Here is a 21,752-nt window from a genome sequence, read left to right on the forward strand (position 1 = left end):
ACATGTCTTAAAGCAGGGCTCAGTAACTTCGGGATTTCTTCGCTGTATTCTCGCTTTTTGCTCGCAGGTTTCTCTCTAGAGCTCCCCCCACAGCTTCGGAATAGATATTTGACAACACTGTTGTAAAAACTCGTAGGCGATTCTCGGACACCAGAGGTTAGTAGATCAACGACATCAAAGCAGATGGGACATTCTTTAAAACGTCTTCTTCATTCGGGTTCGGACAGCGTGAGGGAGCGCAATAATGACAACATTTTAGCAGATTTCTTTTGGCCGTAAAGCAATTGTTTACATCGCGAGACCTGATTATCACGCGAGACTTCCTGACGCTACGGCCGGCGGCCGCCGGCTCAAAGTTGCAAGTGCATATTTTCCGCTCACGAGCACCAGGGGGCTGCGAAACGACCACCATTCAACCCGAAATAAGTAATATAACCATTCCAATGACTCCGAAGCTGTTCAGTTAAGGTAAAAAAGTTACTTAGTTCACCTTTAAAGTGAATAAACTGGTCTTCATCATTTTTATTTTATTTGCAATTAAATAAACTTACATTTCGCCGAATTCGGCCCCTCATTCAAGTCCTTGGTTCACCCGTGCTCATGTATCAGCACAGCACACAGACAGTAAACACAGCATCAGTTGGCCAAAAGAAAGTTCGGTTCAGAGACGGTGCGATCACGCATGCGCAGTCTCTCTCCAGCTCATCGGTTCTCCGTATCGAACGCGTCCGAAAGAAACAGTTCTCGGTTCTGTACTGGTGATCCGAGAACTGCTGCAACAACCAGTTCTTGACTCGAGAACCGTAGCATATGCCTGTGTGTGAGCTGAGAACTACTGAAACCTTACTAAGCTAAATCAGTCGACAAAACTAAAAACTCGATGCATGTCTCCAGTATGTTTAATACGTTATGTTTTGATTAACACATTATATTTGCACCCTTTAAAACCTTGGAAAGAGTTTAGGCTACATCAAAAACGTATATCACCTTACTTAGAAATTAAATTATCTGTTCCTGAAAATAATGTTTTAGCATAATAATAAATGTTTAGTTTTTATAATCCATTCATTGTTTCCAATCTTTAAAATAATACAGTGAAAAGGCAGTAGCCTATGTGATAAACATGTTTCTAACATGTTTTATTTTGTTACACTTATTGATGTTCAATAAAATACTTAAGAAACATGCATTTCGTCCCTCTGAAAGAATTGCACGTATGCTCAGCTCATCAGCTCATCGGTTCTCCGTATCGAACGCGTCCGAAAGAAACAGTTCACAGTTCTGTACTGGTGGTCCGAGAACCGCTGTACCTGTACGTTCGGCAGTGCGCGCATGCTCAGTATCAGCCTCTCGTGCTCATCACTTCTCTCAGCACAACATGTCTCAGTTCAGTGAACTGTTGGATTTACTGGAGTAACATATATGCCTACTCCGGGATTTTGGTTTATTTTGAGTCGAAGGGACTGTCAGGACTCAGGCATGTCCGAAAGTGAGTAACTTAACTTGTGGATCAGCGAACGGTTTCGAACGATTCAGTGCGATTTAGTGTACTGGTTCGACCAGTTCACTAAAAAGAACCGGTTCAAAAGAACGATTCGTTCACGAACCGGCCAATGCGGCCATCACTATTTCTTAAAACTGTGACACACACGAAGTGACATCATCTGGGCTCTTTCTACTGCATGATGGGAAGACAAGAAAATAATCTCAATCCACTGTCTTTTTACACAAACTGTAGCATTGACTGTATTCATCAACCCTGTTACCAAAGCTACTGTAAGACGATTTCTATAATTATGAATAACTTACAAAAACTTGACAAATACAACTTTATCAGTAAATTGGTGTTTACTGACTATTCTTAAAAAAAAAAAAAAATTGTAAACTGTTGAAAATGACAAAAATTCTGGTAACGTTGTTGCAAATTGTAAAATAAAACAGTTAAAATAGTATTTAGCCTGATCTGATATTGACAATCAATATAAAAATGTCCCAAATCTCCTTTTACTGACCATTTGTTGAAGAAAACCCAGAACATTCTGTACCGTTTCATAGTTTAACTGTTTATCTAAATGTGATGAAGTGCTTGAATGTTTCTAACATGAATGTTCTTCAGCATCATGAATGAAGAATAAACACCAACCTCTTTGTTCTTCAGGATCTTCAGTGTGTTTCATTCTGCAGGGTTCTGGATCACTCATGTTCTCACTGTCCTCTTTAATAAACCTCTTTAATTTAACTGCAGATTTCAGCTCTTCCTGATGCTTTCATGCTCTTCTTCACTTGTAGCTGATAAGAATTTACAGCATTTATTGCTGAATTTCTGTGGGAGGAGCTTCACTGATGATGTGATTGCAGTGGAAGGAGCTTCACCCGATGATGTGCAGGAGTGGAAAAAAAGATATTTTGTGGAAAAAAAAGATATTCTTATTAAATAACATTTGAAAAACCTGTATAAACGGAACACCAAATAACATTATTAACTATGCAAATTATTAACTATGCAAATTATTATCCCTTTTTCAGAGGAAACTCGCGCTGCATCGATGACACTTTGGGAACACCCCCGCGTGATTACGTCTGAAGCACATATATCAACTAGTCCAATGGAAATAATGAACGTCACGGACGGGTGACGTCATGACCAGGAAAGGATAATAAGCACATCCGGTGCAACCGGCGCTAGCTTTTGTGCCTCAGCAAAGCGCTCTGTGTCAAAACTGTCTATTATATTTATTGTTTGTCTGTCACATCATTATCTAAAGTATGGCAAAACAGTTATTCAAGTCATGTGCTTCTCCTTGCCCTCGTTTCCTTACGGGTGGGGATACACGTGATTTTTGTGTAATCTGTTTGGGAGTGGAGCATGCTATGTCAGCCTTTGAGGGAGCTGACTGTCAGCATTGTGAGCAGCTACGGCCCCGCATGCTCCGATCCCTCCTGTCATTATTTGATGAAAGTGGCCAGGCTGCCAAACCTCAGGGTGTGGGACCCGCTGCTGCTAAGGCAGCACGGAGATCGCATACCTGGGGTTCGCAAATGGATCTCTGGGCGGGGTTGGAGACGGGCCCTGCATTATCTCCTCCCTTATCCGTGGGATCCATTGCTCTTTTGCCTGTGTCGGAAGCTCATCCTGCAGCTCCTTCCACCCGGGGAGAGAGCCCAATGCTTCGGTGATCTAGCTCTGAGGAGGCAGATGTACTGAGCATTGGAGATAGTGACTCAAACATTAGGGAAGAGGATTCGCCATCTCTTTCCGCAGCATATAAGGAGCTTGTGGAGGTGATAACTCATGCTGTACATAAATTAAAAATTGAGTGGCCAGCCAAGAAAAAAGGTGCTCGTCCCAAAAGCAAGTTAGACGAGCACTTTTTATCTTCTAATTTATCATCTCCATCACAGGGCCTTCCATTTTTTCCCAATCTACATAGTGAGCTATGTAGATCGTGGAATAAACCATATTGTTCCCTTCTCTTCAGTCCCCAGGTGCATACATAATCAGACATAAGGGGAATGAGGGAACATGGTTATGGGTTGATGCCCCGGGCTGAGCAGAAGCTCCCGAGCTATCTGTCTCCTGGTTAAGCATTGTCCCTGAAGGCTCCTGTGCTGCCCACTAAACCTTTAAAAACTACATCTAATTTAGTGGGCAAAGCTTATACTGCAGCAGGTCAAGATGACTTCACACTATGGCAGTGCTTCAGGCTTATCAGGCAGACCTGTTGGGGGATCTGGATAATAGTGAGGGAGTGGGTCCGACGAAATTCGAGAACTTCGGCGGGCCACAGATCTGTCTCTCAGGGCTAGGAAGGAGACCGCTCATGGGTGGTCTATGGCAGCCCTTGTAGCTACTGAGAGACACCTCTGGTTAAATTTAGCAGAAATAAAAGAGAAAGATCTCCTATTTCTCCTCCTAAAGGAAGATGCTCCTATTTCTCCTTCTGGTCTCTTTGACAACTCAGTCAACACAGTTGTTGAAAGATTTCAAGACACCAAAAAACAATCAGAGGCTTTCAAGAAATTTCTCCCGCGCCGGGTCCAGCCCCCTGGGGATGCTGGGAGTAAGCATCCCTAGCCGATATCCTCATAACAAAAAGAGAGTCATGGCGGCCGAGCCGACACTCTCAGCCGAAGTCTTCTAAGCCAAAGCCGGATTTGAGGACCGTTGTTATGGCTAAGAAGGCTTCGGCTCAGAAGCGGTCCTGACGCCACGTGCGTTAGACCATTGAGGACAGCCCCAACCGGGGTGGAGCGGTGTTCACCTCAGTATATGGTGCCCGTTCCATTTCGGGGACCTCAGGGGACTGTTCTGCCAACCCCGCCACCATTGATGCCTCGGGGAGCAGCAGTCTACAGCTTTTGGCTCAGGGTCAACTCGACGCTGCGTCAGACTCGATCCCTCTGAGGGGGGTTCAAAAACAGTCAGTTCGGTTGTTTCCTGCCAGTATGCCTCAGCTGTGCATACTCATATTCACCGAAATGGCTGTTACAGTAACACCAGAGGCCAGTCTCGAGAGACTGGTACCCTTAGTAGATTTTCTGACAGAGTGGAAGTATCTGCTGAATATATCTCCTTGGTTCCTGCTGATAATAGGGAATGGTTACAGAATCCAATTTGGTTCTCCTCCACCTTGGTGCTACCCACGTTAGTACATCCCGAGCAGGCTCTAGTAATGGTGCAAGAAGTAGAGTCTCTATCAACGAATGGAGCAATAGAGCAGGTGTACTCGCCCAATAGAGAATCAGGGTTTTACAGCAACTACTTCATTGTTACGAAAAAGGATTGGGGGGGTTGCGTCCAATTTTAGATCTTCATCTGTTGAATCGCGCAGTCGAGAAACTCAGGTTCAAGATGCTCACACTCAAACAGATCGTGACTCAAATCAGATCTGAGGACTGTTTTGTCAAGATAGATCTAAAAGACGCTTACTTCCATGTCTCCATCCTCTCTCCAATACCGGGTGCTTTCGTTTAGAAGAGTGTGCTTTCTCCACTATAGAGAACCACTTTCCTTGGTGTGGTATGGGATTCAGTCACGATGCGAGCCACACTATTGCCTGTTCGTGTAGCTACTATCCTCACAGCCACAAAAGAGTTGAAACTAGGCCAGTCACACACTGTGAAACAATTTGAGAGACTGTTGGGCCTACTGTACATGAGACCCTTGCAGTGGTGGCTCAGGACCAAAGAGTTCTCCCTGAGGGGAAACCCATTTCGTATGATCAAAATCACGTGGCACATAATGGCAGTCTTCAATGCATTGAGACATTTCCTCCCAGACCTGAGGGGCCATAATGTGCTTGTCCGTATAGACAACACATTGGTGGTCTCTTACATAAATCGTCAGGGGGGTCTGCATTCGCGTACATTCTGCAAACTGGCACACCAGATCCTCCTGTGGTCCTTAGGGAAAATACTCTCTCTGAGGGCAGTGTATCAGGGGGGCAAAATATAGGAGCAGACACCCTGTCGAGGCAGGGGCTGAGGCCAGGGGACTGGAGACTCCACACCAAGGCGGTGGAGCAAATATGGGAATTTTACGGCCATGCAGAAGTGGATTTGTTTGCGTCTCAATATACAACGCTTTGTCCACTATGGTTTTCCCTCACTCACCAAGCCCCCTGGGGCTAGATGCTATGGTGCAGACGTGGCCGAGGCTACATCTGTACGCATTTCCCCCTGTTGCTCTGCTCCCAGGAGTTCTGGAGAGAGTACGCCAGGACAGAATAAGTCTACTGCAAGTAGCACCCTGCTGGCCGAGACGAAATTGGTTTGCAGACCCAATTCATCTCCTCGATGTCCCTCCCTTGGAGATCCCGATCAGGAGAGATCTTCTGTCTCAGGCAGGGGGCACAATATTTCACCCCCGGCCAGATATTTGGAAACTATGGGTTTGGCCTCTGAGGGGGCACAACTCATAGCGATTGGTCTCTCAACTGAGGTTGTTGAGACCATCCTAAGCTCCAGAGCTCCAGCTATGAGGAAATTATATGCACTAAAGTGGAGAGTTTTTACTTCCTGGTGCCACCAGCATCAGAGGGATCCAGTTAACTGTTCTGTAAACACAGTACTTGAGTTTCTGCAAGATCGCTTTGCATCAGGTTTATGTCCTTCCACCTTAAAGGTCTACGTGGTGGCCATTGCGGCTTTTTCACGCCCCGGTGGGTGGTACATCTTTGGGTCAAGACCCCCTGGTCATACGTTTCCTTTGTGGCACCTTAAGGCTGAGGCCAGCAACTCGCACTAGGGTGCCGGCTTGGGACCTGGCAATAGTTTTGGAAGGCCTGTCAGGGACTCCATTCAAGCCCCTAGATTCAGTCTCAGAAAAATTTCTGACTTTCAAGACCATCTTTCTTTTAGCTATTTCGTCCCTCAAAAGAGTAGGAGACCTTCAGGCCCTTTTGGTTTCTCCCACCTGCCTTGAGTTTGCACCCAGGATGGTCAAGGAATTCTTATACCCTAAGAAGGGATACGTCCCTAAGGCTGGGGCGCTGTAAAGGGGGGGTAAACGATGACGATTCTCGGGGCCCATGACTAAGAGGGGGCCCAGAGAAGCCCCCAATAAAATTGTGGTGCTAAAAAAAAATATTTGATAGTAAAAATTATTAACTTTAAATTATTCTATTTGCTTTCCTGGTGTCAAAAAAATGTATTTGTTTAGGAAACACAAACGTCCGTGGGCCCCTCTCCCCCTCTCGATTATCATAAAATGGTTCAATCCGCCCAAATTGTATCCAGGCAACACAAACAGCTTGACTTCACTTATAGCGCCGGTGTGATGAAGTATCATATAACCGAACGGTTCGTTGGACTATTTTTCCTGCCGACCAAAATTTCATTATTTCAAATGTAGGCGCGTTGCGCGTGGCAACTGGCAAGCGCGCTCATAATGTAAGAGACGCCGGCGCGACCACAACATTGTCCAACATCGAATGTGCAAACGTAGCCTAATGTAAGCGGAACGAAGCTGGGCTACTCGTTATTGTGTGGTTGACCGCTTATCAGTTTGGACCAGTGCAGCGCGAGCGATCTTGATCAAGCGACACTGTTACACAGCGGGAATAAGAGATCCAGTAAAGAAATCATTTGAATTCGCCACAGAAGTAATAACATCGCTGTGAGATCTAGTGAGAAACATTCACATTTCTCCGTTATTAACGGATCAAACAGCGCTGACGTGGAAACCAGGAAGAAACATTGTGCCATGAATGAACTATCCAGAGTCCACAGATCAGCAACATTCACCATGGATTTACTGTAGTAACACTAACTGCAACCATGGAAGTTTGTCAGAAATAGTAGGCTATAATGCCTTTAAGTAACATTACGTCGGTTTTATTTTGACATTATGAATACAATTGCTGCCCTCAAATGTTAATCTGAACTAAAAATAGACCTTTGTTTATAACTACTAACGTTACAATATTAGGTTACATTTAATTTTTTCCAAGGAGCGGTTTTGTTTATGCTCCTAAGAAGAGTCTATTATAGCTCCATCATTGGTCAAAGTGTGTTAGTTTTAATAAATAAAATAATAATAATAATAAAAAAATTCTCTGGCATTTATTTCTTTTTGCTGTATCGAAAACGTACCAAACCGTGACACAAGTATATCGTATTGAACCGAACCGTGAATTTTGTGAACCGTTACACCCCTACTATCTATACCTCTCTTACCTATCTGTCTACCCCTCTGAAGCAATGGTTGAAGCAATTTGAATGCTGAGAAACTTTACTAAGACGATTTGAAAATTAGTTTATCTGTTTATTGTTATGAATGTTTGATATTTACCAAAAACATCACTTTGCAGTGTGTTGTTGAATGAGTTTTTGTATAATAAATGTATTTTTAATTAAAACATTTGTTAGTAATAGTCATTATTGGGATTTGATCTGGTGTTTTACGACTGCATAATGGGTGCGATGTAGGTCTTAATTTTCATTAAAGTGGTCTTAAAAAGGTCTTAAAAAAGTCTTAAATTTGGGGTGATCAAACCTGGGGAAACCCTGGAAAGAGGCAAAGGGTCGACAGTATGTTACCCAATATTTCACAAGAAAAGGTGGGTTTGTAAGTAGGCCTAAATTGTTAGTGGACCGCCCGTGACAATGGTCGTAGCCTACGGCACTTTTCTGTGCATACGCACGCTTTGTACATGAGGCCCCAGGTCTCTACGGTAGCATTTTTCGACAAGTTAGCACGTTTCGATAGAGCAGGGTGCAGCGGGTGCACGGTTTTGCCTCACATACATACAAATATAAATATATGTGAATACACTATATGACACATGTACAGCTATGAACAGTATATACATTATACAGTACTTAAGTAGTGCAGTATTAAAGAGGACAAATTACGGGTGTGGAAATTGTCTGATTGACTTAAATATATGAGAATGATAGTCAAAATACCATAAACCATGATTTTATGTAAATTAATATGAAAAAAGTCTCAGCTGTGTTGGGGGCCCTGTCAAGATTCTCTCTTGCCTATGAATCCTCTGGCCAGCCGTGCCCTTTGGTGGTCAGAGCTCATTCTACTAGGAGTATGGCGGCTTCTAAAGCCTTATCAGGGGTTTCCCTTAAAGAGGTTTGTGATGCGGCGGGTTGGTTCTCGCCTCTCACATTTGTGAGATTTTATAGCCTGGACACTGCCCCAGGGTCTCAGGTGCTTCTTACATAGTTTGCCAACAGTTTTACATACAGGCAATTGTAAGTATGGCATATTGGGTATTCTTGATCCCAAAGCGTCATTGACGCAGCACGAGTTCCCTCGAAAGGGAATGTCACAGGTTACGACTGTAACCCTATTTCCCTGAGAAGGGAACGAGACGCTGCACCCTGCCAAACTTCCTACATCCCTGTGATCAACTTTGCTTCAGCTCTCGAAGCTAGCGCCGGTTGCACAGAATGTGCTTTTATCCTTTCCTGTTTATGATGTCACCCGCCCGTGACGTTCGTTCTTTCCAATGAACTAGTTGACATACGTGCTTCAGACGTAATAAACGCAGGGGCGTTCCCAAAGCATCAACGCAGCGTCTCAGTCGTAACCTGAGACATTTTCTTTGTAACAAAATACTGTTGAAAAACAAACAGAACTAAACTACATTGTGGAGATGATTCAAGCATTAGGGGTGGGAATCTCTAGGCACCTCACGATTCGATTACGATTCAGAGGGCTGCAATGCGATGATAAAACGGTTATCGATAGGGCTGGGCGATTTGGCCTAAAATCAAAATCTCGATTAATTGAACATTTTAACTCGATTACGATTAATGAACGATTTTTTTTTTTTTTTTTTTTTTTTTTTTTTGCCCTCATGGTTCACTGACAAGTTTTTTACAGTAAATATGCTCACATATTACAAGTGAGAGATTTTTGAATGAAGGGTGCATTACTTGATTTTAAAATAATTGAAGGAAACACACACTATCTACTATCTATGATTATTTATTGAACATCAATGTTAAACAACTTAAATTAAAGCACACATTGCCTAAAACGAACAGTCAATTTGTTCTTATAAAAAAGTAAAAATAAATAACTTGCACTTTTGGAAACAAAATAAAAAAGTGCAAGTTATTTATTTTTACTTTTTTATAAGAACAAATTGACTGTTCGTTTTAGGCAATGTGTGCAATAATTTAAGTAATTAATATGCTTGTGTTAAAGACATCTGCTTTGCGGAGGCACTTGTTGCTGGGCGCTTGTCAGTCTCTTTTTGATTTTTTTGAGCCATGCACTGTTCATATTCAGTAACGTGATTGTGCTCCAAGTGTTGAAACAAATTGGTGGTGTTACCTTTGGACGTCGAAACTGTTTTTCTACAGTGTCTACATCTGACTTCATTTTGTTCGATGTCATCCTTACTGAAGCCAAAATGTGTCCAAATGACAGAGACTGCGTTTTTCTTTGGTACAAGCTGCTCTTGTTGCTCAGTTGTCTCAGTGATTAAGCTCTCCATGCTCGACATGTCGGCGGAATAACGTACTGTAAGGGAGCGGGGTCACGTGACTCCACACGCGGTAGTGTTTTAAAGGGAAAGTAATCGAAATAATCGACCTGGGAAAATTTGATCGATTATAGGTTCTGAATGTCGATTTCGATTACTTTTCGATTAATCGCCCAGCCCTAGTTATCGATGCATCTTTTTTTAAATACAGATTTTATTTTTTCCACTGTGTGACTACATGGTACTTTTAAAGCAAAGTATAATGATCCATAATGAATTTACTTCCAATATATTTTATTAATTAAACAAATGGAAGTGATTTGGCAATAAATGTAGCGATAGAGTTTGTAATTCGCTTTTCTTTTTCCGAGTTGGGTGGAAGCTTTTAAGGTTGTCCTGGTTTCCACGTCAGCACTGTTTGATATGACGTGTGGTTTATAACAGAATTCTGCGCCGAATTTGAATGCTTCCAATTAGATCTCGCTGCGATGTTATTAATTCTGCGGTGAATTCAAACGCTTTCTCACTGGATCTCCCAGCGCTGTGTAATAACAGTGTCTTGTGATTGAGATCGGCCCACGGATAAACCTGTTCTGAGCTCAACTCAAACGAATAGCGCAAAAAAAAAATCCAGATTAGTGCAGTTTCGTCTCACTTTTGTTTTGTTTGATGTTTCTCGTATGTAACAGAAGATTGTAATCCAGAGGGTGCCAGTCCGATTCCACATCTCAAGCGCAGGCATTCCGCTTGCCACAAACAACCGGCAAAAGTAATGATTAGTGTTGTCAAAAGACCCGGTACTTCGGTACCAAGTCGGTACTAAAAAAATGTAACGTCACGGTACCAAGTTTTCTTAAGTACCAGTAGTACAGAGGACCCGTTCAAACCCAGTTCCTTGATGCGCATGCATGCACTGAGCGGGTGCAGTTGCGCGTCCTCTTTATTAAAGCGCTGAGACATGACAACCGGCGGTGCAGCTGATGTGGTAAATCCACTTGTCGATAAAAAAGGAGTAAAGAGCCGTGTGTGGAAATATTCCGGATTTGCGGCTGATTACGAGGGGAACATCATTGGTAATCAAAAACCCATTTGCAAATGATGTCATCGAAGTTCTCTTTCAAAAGGAGAAAACAAATCTAACTTAATAAAACACCTCAAAGACCGACACCTGGATCTGATGAAAGAGTTCAAGCAGATAAGTTTCAAACTAATTTCAGATTTAGAGCTTCTGTTATGAATTATATATCATATTTTAATTTGAATGTCGGAATCAGTCGGGTAGAAATAAACAGCCGTTTGTGTAGCGCTAATATAATAAGTGTTAGAATTAGGGCCTGTTCACATATATCGCGTCTTTTGCGTGCTCAAGTTCGTTATTTCAAATGTAGGCGTGCGGTATGCGTGCTCATAATGGATGCGACGCGCTCGTTTTTTCCAAGCGCGTTCGCGCCGCATCGAGATAAAAACACTCTCAACTTTTCAGAATGCCACAAGCGCACCGTAGGTCACGTGGTGGAAATCCATTGCTGAAATTTCCTTGTTGTAACGGGGAGCGCAGCTGATGGTTGCGCAACCGCCCTAGCGCTTTGGAAAAAGGAGAACGCGGCGCGCCTAGTGTTTTCTACGCGGTTTTAGGCGCGATATGTGAACGGCGCCTTAAAGGTGCTCTAAGCGATGCCGGGAGTCATAACTTCTTGTTGACATTCGAATTGTTGTCAAACAAAACGGAGGCTAGCTAGACCCTCCCTCCTCCTCATCCCGTCTCCTCCCTCCTCCCCTCCCTTCCGGCATAAAGGAAAGTCAAAGTAGTCACTAGTACAAACAAAATTAAGTTTTACTGATACTTCATTCAATGTGTAATGTCGCCAAGTTGGATAAAGGGTTTTATATATTGCAGAAAAAGATAAACATTATCTTAAAATCGTTTCGCCACCTGAGGTTACTACGTTATAGCTCCCATACAAGGACACAATAATAACAAGATAACGTTAGCTTCGCGTTTCCCAGTGAGCATAAACAACGGCGGCGTCGTAAACAAATTTAGTCAAAGTTGTCAATAGCCTATAAATGAACATTCAAATTCATAACAAACAGTGGATGAAAACAATCATTCACACAAATTGTCGCCCGCCTACTGTGAATTTGCTTGATCATTTACAACAGAGATTGATCGCTGCTAGAAACATATATGTTGTATTCACCAAAGTTAACGCTGACTGCATAGATCTAGCTAATTACATCCTTGTGTTGGTTTAGCGAACATGAGCGTCAGTTTAGAAAGAAAGATGGATTTACCTGTTCTGCAAAAACAGAGCATCTGAATGTCGGATCGGAAGCCCTTCTGCCGGCGGAGTTCTCGCCACCTTTAAAAGGTTTGTCAGATGTAAATTCGGTATTTCGCGCGTTCCTTATCCTTGTCCCTCTTCTTTGCAATTTGTTCATCGGAACGTCGTCTCTTATTTGGTCGTGTTTCGGCCATAATTCAAACTTCCCTCTTCATGCTTTTCTCTCCTCCACACGCTCCACACCCACTTCATGTACACGCGCACTAAACCCCACCTTCCAATACTTCTTGTCGGTGATTGGCTGGAGCACTGTTTGTTGTGTTTCATGGTGCGGGTGAGCCCAGTTTGTTTTTCTTGCTGTTTGTGGAGCCTGTGGTGTCTACAGAGACCGCGTTTTTTTACAGTGTGTTCAGGGGACAGGCAGCTAGCGGATAGTGAGGAGATGTTTGCTGTATGTGACAAAAAATGTTTTGGCCTAAAAAACGCGTGACATGACTTAGAGCACCTTTAAGATTCTTTATTAACTATTTAAATCTCCTATACATTTAATTAGGGTAAAAACAAACAAACAGGACGACATAAAGGAAAACCTTGAAACACAATTTTAAACAAGTATAAAGAATGGCATTGTTTAACTTTATTAATAAAAATAGTGTGTTGTTCAGCTAGCATGTTTTTGTGTTTTGCTTTGGTACCGAGAACCATGAATTTTTACTGGTAAATTTAGTCTAAATTAAACTTTGGTTTGGTACCGAAATTGGTACCGAGAACCGTGGATTTTCACTGGTATCGGTACCGAATACTGAAATTTTGGTACCGTGACAACACTAGTAATGATTATGCATGAGACATTTTAATTGTTTATTAATAAACTAGTGATTTCTGTCAGTGTCGGCTGCAAACAAAGTTGGTGATGCTGACTCGCCATCCTCGCAGTACTTAGTGAACCCGCCTATAGAGAGAAATGCACACTTCATACGAATAGCCTATATAAGCAGAGAGTAGCCCAGTTCTTTTCGTTTTGAATTGTTTTGTTTAAAAGTAGACATTTCAAGCTTTCTATATACATTTCTCAGGTCTGTGAGGCAAATATAGCCTATACGCTGAGTTTCTGTTCATTTATGAGGCGAGCTCCAGTTCACGCGACTGCGCCTCCGTGTCCTGATTATATTGTCTGCTATATTTGGGTCAATGACGTGACGCCCCCTTTTTCTGTCCGGGTTAATTTTATTTTGCAGAAAAAAATAAAAAATACATAAATTTCTCATCTACTTGTTATACCTTCTTCACCTACTAAACCACTCTAACTTCTCCAAATTTTTAAGTTTTTTATCATTTTTCTGCTATCCGAAGTGCCAAAACATCATATGGGGCGACCGTCTAGCCTTGACTTTTGTTAGGACAACTGGTTTAAAAACAGTTTAAATCAACTTAAATATATCCCTTTTCCTAGTTGGCATAATTTCAAACATGTTTTACATCCATTGACAAAACTATAAAGCATTTGCACATATATTTCTATCATGATATACAAACGAATGTTGTCCGAATTAAGTTGATTCTATCCATATCATCCGGGGCGACCATCAACAAACCACAATTTTGGGACCTTTATTTTGAAAAACATCTCAAGGATGGGATATTGCATCAGCCAGACACAAGTGAAGACCCCCTGGAAACAACTGTAAGGTAAATCAGTCTCTCTCATATAGTAAGAAAAAGCTGTTTTTTAACTGCTGTAATGTCGTAGTCACTTTTGGTCATTATGTGGGGCGACCACCCCAAAACTGTGAATTATAATTTTTTCCCACAAATCTATATTTTGATGATAAATTTGATAGTGCTTTGTCACTAGAAGAAGCTAGTTTGGTTTCTGGGGCTAACTGTTAGCCTGTTATACTTGAGTGAACTTGAAAACATCATATGGGGCGACCGAGTATCATGTGGGGCGACCACTGCTGAGTGTTTTAAATGATAGATATATGTCCTATATTTGTAGTTTTAATTTTGTAAATTTGTAGAGTTAATTGTTTAAGCATAATTATTTGTATATTTTATCTTTTTTTTTTAATTCAGCCATTTTCCATTCCTTTTATAGGGATAAACATTTATTTTTTGTTGTAGTACAATCCTACAGGAAAATAAAAAAAAAAAAAAAAAAAAAAAAACAACACATTGACATTCTATTTATGTGACTATACATGTATTAGTCATTTAAAACAAGTTTTAACCTATTTTACCTATTTCCTAGATGGCACGATTAACAAGCAAAGAGAAGACTGCTCGTTATAGACAGAAAGTCAACTCCGACCCTGCAGCAAGAGCAGAGTATCTTGCAAGGAAAAGAGAGAGGTAAAGAAAAAAGAGCTTCTGTAGCAGTGAGCTAGAGTCACTAGAGCTACAGAAAGTAGGAGACCAGGGTAGATCAAATAAACAGTTTAGACTGTATGCTACAATGAGCTATTAAACATTGGTCACCGAAACAGCTGTTCTCTAAAGAGAGTAGGTTCAGGATAAGGAGGAAAGAGCACAGGTGTAGAATGTTTATCTTGTTGTTGATGAACAACTCTGTACACTATTGTTTCAGCTACCAAAAGAGAAAGCATGAGGGGAAGAATCCAAATGTGAAGTCAGATGAGTTATCAGAGAGGGAGAGGAATAATCTGAGAAACAAGTGGAAGGCTGCATCCAGAGGATACAGGGAGAGAAGAAAGATGGAGAAGGCAATGTTGGACCTGACACCTCAATCCATAGAGATCCAGCAGGTGTAGAAGGAGTGGAGGGGCAGCAAGAGAGTCCAGGGGGGTGTGTGGTGGTGGATGCTCCACCTCAAAATGAGGATTTCCATCCACAGATGTCCTCCACACCAGAGAGAAAAGATAGAGAAAAGAAAGCTGAGAAACGTTGTAAACGACTGCAGGCTGAGAAGCATGAATTAAGAAAGCTAAACATAAATCTGAGGAAACAACTTGCAAAGATGAGAAAAGAAAAGGAAAGGGCCAGAAAAGGTGAGACGAGGGCAAAAGAACGGTTAAGCCACAGTGAGAGGCTCAAGCCAAAAGGGGGGAAGAAACTGGCAAAAGAGAGAAAGCTGGCTGTTGTTAGTTTTCTGACTAGAGATGAGAATAGTCGACTTTTACCAGGGAAAAAAGATACCATCACAAAAAACAAAATAAAAGAACAGCGAAGAATTCTCACAAAGCCACTCACAGAGCTCCATGGGCTGTACAATAGTGAAATGAAGAAGAGCCTCCACCTATCTTACAGGCAGTTTGCTAGAAGACGCCCCTTCTATGTCACTGAGCCAAAAGCCAAGGATCGGGACACATGTGCATGCATGGACCACGAAAATGTCCACCTGCTGGCCAACAAGCTCTACAGCAGAGGGCTGTTGAAAACAAAAAGCATTTCTGAGCTGCTGGTTATGATAGTGTGTGATCCAAAAAATAAGGACTGTATGGACCGTGTTTGTGCCAAGTGCTGCTTTGAGGAGGTAGAATTCCCTGAGACAGAGAGCAGCTCAGAAGTCACCTGGGAGCAGTGGAAGAGGGTAACTTCCACAAATGGAGAGAGAATGTTTGGCAACAGGGTGAAACAGATCTGTAGTGGAACCATCAAGGACTTGATGGAGCTTTTCTCTCAGAAGTTAGAGTCCTTGGCGATACATCAGTTTAACTGGCTGCACCAGGCAGAGCAGTTCCGCTACCTTAAACAAAACATCACAGGGTGTGAAGCTGTTCTTCATGTTGACTTCTCAGAGAATTATGCATGTAAGCTGAACACAGAGGTTCAGGCATTTCACTTTGGAGGTAGCAGACAGCAAGCGACTATCCACACAGCAGTCCTGTACACTGTGCATGGAACAAAGTCCTATGCAACACTCTCTGACAGCCTGCGCCATGACGAGCGGGCGGTGTGGGCACATCTAGAGCCCATCTTAGGAGAGCTTCGTGAAACCTTCCCACAGATCACAACCCTCCACATTCAGAGTGATGGGCCGGTTACACAGTACCGGAATAAAAACAACTTCTACCTCCTCAGTACTGTCCCTTTCCTTTCTGGGTTCACTAAGGTGACCTGGAATTATTCAGAAAAGTCTCATGGGAAAGGGGCCCCAGATGGGATTGGTGGGGCAATAAAAAGAGAAGCAGATCGCTTTGTCCAAAGAGGTGGTGAACTTCAGACCACAGCAACTCTATGAGATGCTGAACACAAGATTAGGCTCAAGCATCACACACTATTGGGTAAACAGAGAAAGCATTGAAAAGTGTGATGAGCTAATTCCTGACAACTTGGAGGCTGTGAAGGGCACCTTTAAAATACACCAGGTTTGGTCTACCCAGCCTTCACAGATCACTCACAGGACTGTGTCATGCTTCTGTAGGAAAACAGAGAGGAGTCCATGCCCTTGTTACAAGCCCGTAACAGTAGACCTGAGAGTGAGACGCACTGTGTGCAACACTGAGAATCCCCCAAGCTCTCCTCCTCAACCACCTAGGGAACAAGAAAATCTACATCTTTGTGGCAAGTTTGTTATTGTCATTTATGATGAAAAGCCTTATGTTGGTCAAGTGCTTGAGGTTGTGGGAGAAGAAGTGCAGGTCAATTGTATGCTACAATCTGGTGACAAAAACCTCTTCATGTGGCCACAAACTGTAGATTTAATTTTCTACTACAGAAAAGATGTGCATGCTGTGATCTCAGAGCCTGAGCCAGCAACATCACGCTTCTCAAAGCTGACTCTCCAAGATTGGGTGAAGTTCAGAAATGCCTCAGCTTAGATAAATGCAAGTCGTGTTCATAACTGCCTTATGTGGCTAAATGGGTCCAGAAAAAGAAACTTATTATTTGTGATATTTGAATGTTGAAAGGTTAATTGAGATGCAAGTAGTGTTCATCCCTGTCCAATGAATTAAAAAGGTTCCAAAAAAGAGATTCTTTACTCAGCTTCTTAAGTTCTTGAAGCATTTAATGTGTGTTGCAATACAAATGATATAATTTTAAATGTTAATGTCCTTCTGATTTGTTATATTTAAATGTTGAAATGTTATTTGAATAAAAAGAGTTAAATTTTCTTTCGTCTTGAACTCTTTTGTGTACATTTTAACTGAAATTTTTATACCTGTGGTTTTCTTATCATTTGGGGCGACCATATGTCATGTGGGGTAACCAACAAATGAATGAATAAATGAATAAATTCATAACCAAATATCCATCAGTTTAGCCTCAAATATTAATCAGTGGTATGCTATTGTTGAATGTGTAATATCTGTATAAATGCTAATTCAGTTTTTTTGCTTTTAAAGTAAAAATCAGTATTGTAACTGGATTATGAGGGAGACTCTGATATTATAGAATAAACTTGTGAAATAATGGTTTTCATAAAATGAAAGGGCACTAAAGTTTATCTTTCTTCATCAGTTTATCTACTTACTGATATGAGTTCAACTAGTCTTAATGATACATACAAATGTGAATTTTGAGATATATTACGGTCGCCCCAGATGACTTTTTTAAGGCTATGTATTATTAACTTAAGTGTAAAAAACACTAAAATGTCAATTTTTTTACTTTTCTTTATAAAGGCATGTGCACACTACATTCCAAATGTTTAGAAAATGGCCAAACATATCCATATTTTTGGTATTTTAAAATTGGCCTATTAAAAAGTCTTATCCGTCAATGACCCATTTGCTTCTTATTTATTAAATCAGCAATTGGTTGATGAAACATTGATTAAATTAAGATACAATTTATACAAAACGAAATTCACTTTAACGAAAGGCTTTCTACAAATCAAAACATAAGTGGTCAAAATCATGTCTGACCCACTCCATATGTCTCCCGATATATTGGGCATCTTATGATCCTATCTTACTCATCTCATACGGTTTCCGCTTTCATATAATCAACATGGATGAAATAAAAAAATAACATTATATTATTTAAACATAAATATGAAACGTATGTTTAAGTTTTGTTGTAATACCCAGCGATCTTCAAATATTATTTTTGCTTAAAATTACCATCCCTGATATGTATTTCAATGCTTTACGGGCTTTAGTGTGTTGTTTCTTTGACAAAATTGAAAAAGTCAATTACGAAATGGATGTTTGAGCCTCGTTTATTATTATTATTCTTTTTTTTAACTAGCACTATGAGCACCATTCTCTCTGGAAAATTGGATATTGTTGCACCCAATAGATTAAAAAAGTACAACAATACTATGCATGTTTTAAAGAGAGAAACCCGTAATTTAGAGCGTAAATGGAAACAAACTAATTTAGAGGTCTTTAGAATCGCTTGGAAAGACAGTTTGTCACGTTATAAAAAGGCCCTAAAAGTGGCCAGGGCTGAGCACCTCCGCAAACTAATAGAAAACAACCCAAACAATCCTAGGTTTTTATTTAACACCGTGGCTAGACTAACAAATAAACAGATGTCACCTGAACAAAATATTCCTTTACAGTTTAGCAGTAATGATTTCATGAAGTTCTTCACTGAGAAAATAGAAAACATCAGAACCACAATTGTAAACGTTCAATCCTCAATCGCGCCTTATAATTCAGCCTCAATTATCACCCCGCAAGAACAATTACAGTGCTTTACAACTATAGAACAAATAGAGTTAAATAAACGTATCACTTCATCTAAAACAACATGTTTATTAGATCCTATACCCACTAAACTACTGAAAGAAGTGTTAACGATAGTGGAAGAGCCTCTCCTCAATATTATTAACTCATCTTTATCTTTAGGTCATGTTCCAAGAACATTTAAACTGGCAGTTATAAAACCTCTCATTAAGAAACCACAATTAGACCCACATAATCTAGCAAATTATAGACCCATTTCAAATCTTCCTTTTATGTCTAAAATACTAGAAAAAGTTGTGTCTGCTCAACTGGGCTCTTTCTTGCAAGAAAATTACATCTATGAAAAGTTTCAGTCAGGATTCAGACCGCACCATAGCACTGAAACTGCGCTCGTTAAAATCACAAATGATTTACTTTTAGCTTCTGACCAAGGCTGTATCTCAATATTAGTTTTACTTGATCTTAGTGCTGCATTCGATACTATAGATAAAAAAAAATACTCTTAGATCGACTACAAAATTATACTGGTGTCTTCGATCATTACTCCAGTAAACTATGGAGTGCAGCAGGGATCTGTGTTATGCCCTCTGTTATTCTCAATATATATGCTGCCACTTGGAAATATTATAAGGAAACATGGAATTAGTTTCCATTGTTATGCTGATGACACTCAAATCTATATTTCATCACGGCCAGATGAAAACACTAAATTATCCAAATTGACAGAGTGTGTTAAAGATATAAAAGATTGGATGACGCGCAATTTTCTTTTATTAAATCCAGACAAGACAGAGGTACTACTTATCGGTTCAAAAAACCGCCTACAAAACCTCTCACACTACAACTTTAACATAGTAGGATCTAGGATGTCCTGTTACTTTATCCTCTACAGTAAAAGACCTGGGTGTTATATTAGACTGCAACCTGTCTTTTGAAAATCATATTTCATATGTTACAAGAACAGCTTTTTTCCACCTTAGAAACATTGCTAAGCTACGTAACATGCTATCAGTTTCTGATGCAGAAAAGTTAGTTCATGCATTCATGACCTCGAGATTAGATTACTGTAATGCTTTATTACCCGGTTGTCCTGCATCCTAAATAAACAAATGAATGAGAAATGGTTTTTAATCTAAATAAAGGGCTACTTAGGATTGTAAAATGTTTCAATGTGTATACTCATCGAAACATTTTACAATCCTACTAGCCCTTTATTTAGATTAAAAACCCTCTCATTCATTTGGTGAGGAAGCGTTTTGTGTATTTGCTAGGGCTGAACGATTAATTGCATTTGCGATAATATCGCGATATAATGAATTTTTAACCGCAAAGCTGCAATTACAGTCTGATCACGTGGCACGCGAGAGTAAACCAGTCTGTATTGCAGATGAAGCATCAACTTGGCACGCTACGCATGTAGGCCTGGCTACAGGAAATAACAGTTTATGTTTAATTTATGTGATATTGTGTTATAGATTCTCTCCAACGATTCTGTGTCGATTAGGATAATTTCATATTTATGTCTGAGCTTAGTTTTAAACACAGATATATGATGACGCGTGTGCTTTCTACGCGCGCGGTCTGCATGATGTTACTTTTGTAGCGCGCGGTCTCGCCCGCCGGTATTTTACTTACAAATGCTCTAAGAAGGCATCATATTTTGGAATGCAGTTGGCTTATATATTAAAAATATGAAAATCACAGACTGAAGCTGCTTTCAATTTCAAATACTCGCGCGCGCTTTGCGAAGAGCGTTTGAGCATGCGGCTGTGGGTTACTCCGTCTATGTGGTTAAATGTACTTGCATCTCAAAATGCTTTTATGACGCGAAATTAATGAGACACAGGCAATTATATCTTAAGTTATTAAACAGACAGGACAAACCACATCTTATAATTGCAAAAGAGATGAAAACGTTCGGACAGCCTACTCTTAAATCCTGAAAGCACTCTTTGTTTATTGCTTCTAATATTTTTTTCCCCTCTTTGATATTTGTTTTGAAGCTATATTTGTTTGTTAAAATTCTTAACATGTAATTGTATTAATTTAGTTTTTTAACGTTAATTATTATAAGTAGGCCTACTTATAATTATGTAATTAAATATTTTAAGTTTTATTAATAAGATCAATAAAAGAACAAAATGTAATCGGCTCATGAGGTGCCTAAAGATTCCCTTCCCTATTTTACAATGATTTATTGCTTGTTTTGGTTGAATAATAGAAAAGATAAAGAGCTTAAAAAAAAAAAATCTCATATTAAATCGCAATCGCTATATTGGTAAAACTAAATCGCAATTAGATTATTTTCCAAAATCGTTCAGCCCTAGTATTTGCACAACCTGTCATGCTGTTGGCCATATGCCACTCATATTGCAGTGTTAAGGCTAACGATTAATCAATTAATTGATCGTTAATTTAAACGACAATCGATCAACGGGAATTTATGAAAATTGACATCCCTAAATGACACTCATCTTCATCAACCACTACAGATAAATAACTACAGCAGCATAATATGTCCAAATTAATCTAAATATAGTTTGATCTTATGATTCATTCATCACTAAGTTAGATCATTATAATAACATTTTATGTGCAGAAACTGAAAATTATCATTAAACTTTTGAAAATAAAAAGCACCACAGAGCACTATTGTTCCAAGAGTAAAACGCTATTCATATTTATAAGTAGGCTATTGATTTAATGTCTCACGTGGCTCATTATAGGCTGTAAACTTTAAGAGAAAAGTAAAATAATGTAAAGTTTTAGCAGATCTGTTCCAGTATGACACTTGAGATCGATATCCATTCATTCCCTTCACAGATCTTAAACTTTGACTTTTGACATGACGAGTCAATCACACAAACGAACACAACATCGTTCAGGGGTGCGTTTCCCGAAAGCATCGTTGGCCAACTATG

General features: G+C 40.4%; 3 protein-coding genes across 4 annotated transcripts in view; 2 read left to right on the plus strand and 1 right to left on the minus strand.

Moving 5' to 3' along the window:
- Positions 1 to 21,752, plus strand: part of LOC307156058 (uncharacterized protein) — a 488,898-nt gene that overhangs the window by 123,515 nt on the left and 343,631 nt on the right. The gene's annotated exons all lie outside the window — the stretch shown is intronic.
- The window catches only part of LOC307156367 (uncharacterized protein), a 1,306,365-nt gene that overhangs the window by 115,849 nt on the left and 1,168,764 nt on the right, over positions 1 to 21,752 (plus strand). The window lies entirely within an intron of this gene.
- The window catches only part of LOC307156242 (uncharacterized protein), a 62,552-nt gene that overhangs the window by 40,412 nt on the left and 388 nt on the right, over positions 1 to 21,752 (minus strand). The gene's annotated exons all lie outside the window — the stretch shown is intronic.

Source organism: Squalius cephalus (assembly GCF_949319135.1).
Source record: "Squalius cephalus genome assembly, chromosome: 1".
Taxonomy (NCBI): domain Eukaryota; kingdom Metazoa; phylum Chordata; class Actinopteri; order Cypriniformes; family Leuciscidae; genus Squalius; species Squalius cephalus.